The 4467-nt window shown below is 36.0% G+C and overlaps 1 pseudogene; it reads left to right on the top strand.

The window, feature by feature from the left end:
* Positions 1-2853: 2853 nt before the first annotated feature.
* Positions 2854-3929, top strand: LOC147624849 (uncharacterized; annotated as a pseudogene).
* The last annotated feature ends 538 nt before the right edge of the window (positions 3930-4467 follow it).

The raw sequence follows: 4467 nt of genomic DNA, 5'->3' as shown, positions 1-4467 counted from the left end.
TCTTCACATTCGCAGGACTTTCAATTTGTTCTTCATCATTAGGGGGTGTTAAAGCCAATGTAATGCCATGATGTGCAGCAACCTACTGTGAAAAACCACTCTAACATGTGCTTTCATCGGTCATTCAAGAACTTGCCCATCCTTGGCTTCATTCAATTCCTCAACTCGTTTCCCATTCTTCACTTCATCACACTCATCCAAATTCATCCACCTTTATTAAACTCCATGCACTTTTGAGAGCTCCGTTGTAAGTCCTCTATCTTTGGCAAGCCAATGTCTTGGTCCTTGTTTCCCTTATTCTCTAGCTCTACCATATTATTAGGTCTAAGAGATGATCCGCTTGAGAGATCAAAAAACCATGCATCAAAAGATTTGTTAAGGTCAATGTATAATATATGCACGATTAGTTTCACCTGTATCATCCCCATAGAAAAAACTAATAATGTAATATAAAAATCTCAAGATTCCAACAAACATGACAAATTAAGTATGTACACACAATAATTAAAATAGAGAGTACTGCTACCTTCTTTCATTGTGTGCTCCTTGGAAGATGTGGCCAACAAACACTAACTTCTTTGCAGCATCAGTGATCATTTGGCTACACCCAGTAGCTACACATTTGTTCTTTGTTTTTTAAGCAAGGGAAAAGCAAAGAGGGTGGTAGGTATGTCTACAAGGAAGCATGGATAGACCCATCACATCATTTTGATCCACTGCAAAACCACAGGCCATGTAGTCACTGCAAAACCACATGCCATGTAGTCACCCATAACAACAAATGTGCTCTAGCACTCATTAAGGCTTTAGGCGGTGTAAGTGGAAGAGGTAGTACCCTCTTGTCCTTCATATGGTTTAGGAGGGACTAAATAAACCGATGTTGGGATGCGTAGTCTTCAACTTGAATCAACAAATTGTTAAGTTCTACCTGCTGTGAATAAAAATTAAACATGAGCACAAAAAATTATCAGACAGCTAATGTCATAGTTGTGAGGATAAAAAATAAAAGAATACTAAATCAATAAATGGTATAAAATAACATGTTCAAAGTGTCTTAATCGTGCAAATAACATTAATGACTTTCATACAAATCACTACAACCGCGACTGGGTTGTGTTCATACACGAAGAAACGGCATGTTTGCGTTGTGGTGATTCTATCTTAATACATAGAAATAACTCAAGAAAAGGCCTAAAATAACGTGTTCAAAGTGTCTCAATGGTTCAAATAACATTTTTTTTATGACTTTCATGCAAATCACGACAACGCGATGCGACAGGGCTGTGTTCGTCCCACGAAGAAATGACCTATTCACGTTGTGTGGTGATTCTATCTTAATACACAGAAATAACTTGAGAAATAGCCAATCATCATCTCGACCGTGGGGGTTTTCCTATTGAAACTTTAAAAAAAAACATCCTTACTAATCGAGTTAATTCTTGTTTCAATTCTTTAATATGTTTTATGATGACAAAAATTACTAGCTTTGCAAATGAGAACAATAATCCAAATTTGGGGATTCCAATTAATCCACCTTCAACAACATATGGAGACACTCAAATTTTGAGAACAGTAGTAGAATTGGTGCATGTAAAAGAACATATGATACTTATCATCTTCATGTGGACATACAATCTGAGTACCAGCCTTTGAGAAGAAACGAAATAAGAGATTTTTTTAATGTTATGAGCAAAAAGAGCAAAGGAGGAATAATGGAGAGCGTCATTTGGACTTGTGGACCGATGGGTCAATGTATCCCAAGGATCCATTTACAAATGCACCACCTCCATTTTACAACATTACAAATCTACTACATTTCACGAGTGATGGTGGTAGACAAGGTTTGCTAGGTTATACCCAACACTTGGAAACAAAAGCGATGGTTGTAGAATAGCAGAGGGATTTTCTACAGATAGAGAACACTCAAATAAAATAAATAAATGGGTTGTATGCAGAGAAGCTTATGGGGCAAACAAAGAAATAATTCAAGACTTGGAGAAAAAGATTGATGCTTTAAGGAGAAAGGACACAGCACCAGGGCCATGTAAAAGAAGAAGGCAACTTTGCAACAAAGAAAATGAAAGTTGGGAAGTGGAGGGATGAAGAAGCGAGTACAGGCTGTAAGGTAATGTTAACTCTTGTTTCATATATATTTCTCTTTTTAGATTAGGTTCTTTGTTTGAAACTAGACATAAGTAAGTTTGTTTCTCTTTTTAGATTAGGTTCTTTGTTTGAAACTAGACATAAGTAATCAGATTTGATGTTATTCTATTTTTAGATCTTTACTTCATCTAGAGTCCAAGGTACATTCCGAAGCTGGAATGCATTATAGTCATTTGTACCAAAACGAATAGTGGAAGAGATGTTGTATCAATTTAAAGAAGTTTTTAAAAATCAATGAGAAGCATGTGTCTTCTTTTATGAACAAAGACCAGCTTGATACAACTCAGGTGCAAGCAATGCTGGATGAGACTAGCATCTCTCATAAAGCATATAGTATACTATTTAAGGCATCACTATAGCAGAGAAATGTCAGAGTAAGAAGCATAAATGTTCGTTACTTTGAAAACCAATGCAAGTAAAGTCTGCACGCCAACATGTGAACTCAGAGGTGTTTGAGAGGCTTGGTTCACCAGTACATATTGAAGCAACATTCGTTGCTAAAGACAGAGAGGTACTCTTTAACTAGCACAACAATATTTTCTTTGCTCTTGAAGCTTTGCAAAGGTACAAAGTTCAGTTGTTTGAGATTAGTCAAGAGAAGAATGTGAAGGAGTTCAAAAATTTGTTTTGAAACTAGATAAGTGTGAGAATTTAAAGAACAGAAAAATGGAGAGGGTTACTATCACTCTAATGACCAGGGCCTTAGACACATCAATTACAAAAGATGATGCAAGATATTTTAGTGTTCAATCAGAGAATAACATATTGCCGCTTGGATCTTTTGAGGCATCTTCTTTATCATTGAATATGACTGTGTTTTACGTTGAAATAATTTAAACACGAAACTTGTATTAAACATGAGCTTCTTCCTAATGACATAGGTGGATACAGAAGACTTTGAAACTTTGCATTGGGTGATTCATCAAACTACAATTCCATCATTGATTAGTGAGCAAAAAAATGGAAGGGCCCTTCATGTGCCTGGGTTCGGTGACTATAAAGTGGAATGGCACATGATGGCAGGTGATTTGAAGACTTTAAAATGCATGTATAACATAAGCAAAGGTGCAAATGCAAAGAGTCCATGTCTATATTTCATGTCAAATGCCAAGACTTTAGATCGTGTACTATGGAACAAAGCTCTTAATAGGCATTTAAAAGATAAAGATTTCAAAGCAGTGCTTGATATTCCTCTATCCTCCACAGTGCACATATGCACATTACATGCACTATGTAGAATTGTAGAGAAGCTGGTGTATTTGTACATATGCTTTGCATGGACGTTAAAGCCTAAAAAAGAATCTTTAAAAGCAATCAAAGCAATAGAAAAAGTGCTATCAGACATTGGCTTGCATGGGGGGCATGTGAAAATTGAGGAGGATGACAAACGGTCACAAGGGGACAACAAAGTACCAAAAAAACCATCAATAAGTGGTGTGAAAGCTAAAAGATTTTTGTCATACTACCACAAAGACTATTGAGATAAAAACAAGAAAAAAATGTTTAATCGATGGAAAGATCTACATAATGCAGTCAAGGACATTGGAAATGAAGGTTCAATCCAAAATCGAAAGGCAGATGCGTGGATTTTACTTGACAAGATCTTTGCATTTATGGAGAAAAAGAGCTGGAGCAATAGTGAGATAAAATTATTTGAAAACATATTAGAGACTTGGAGGAAGGCATTCATTATAGGATGGAGTGAACAACATGTAACTCATTACATGGTAAGAACTTTAAAAGCTACTGCAATCTCAATACTGTGAGACCAACTAATACATACATGGTAAGAACTTTAAAAGCTACTACAATCTCAATATTGTGAGACCAACTAATACATACATCTAATTTTTTTCTGTTTTGTCATTGATTGCAGCATATACTATATAATCATTCACCATATTTCACAAAGACATATGCTTCATTCTTAATATAGTCAACTCAAGGCATGGAGAAGTCACATTACATGGCAAGAACAGGTTACTTTAAGCACACTAGACATGGTGGAGGCAAGAATCGAGCTAATAGTCTTTTAGATTTACATCAATGGACTTACAAGAAATTGATTCACAAAGCAAAACAAAAAGACACATTTAAGTCCTCATTATTGAAACGTGCAATATAATTGATTAATAAAGAAAAGTGACAATGTGCTTGGAATCAGTCAAATGTGGAGAGAGAGCGCCATCAGTTGTGGCGTCGCTCATTATTGAAACGTGCAATACAATTGATTAATAAAGAAAAGCGACAATGCGCTTGGAATCAATCAACTGGCGAGAGAGCGCCATCAGTTGTGGCGTCGCT

This window comes from Cibotium barometz, chromosome 24 (assembly GCF_041138505.1).
Source record: "Cibotium barometz isolate CiBa-2024 chromosome 24, ASM4113850v1, whole genome shotgun sequence".
Classification (NCBI taxonomy): Eukaryota; Viridiplantae; Streptophyta; class Polypodiopsida; order Cyatheales; family Cibotiaceae; genus Cibotium; species Cibotium barometz.
The sequence above is the reverse complement of the archived record's forward strand: the minus strand, read 5'-3'. Positions and strand labels throughout refer to the sequence as shown.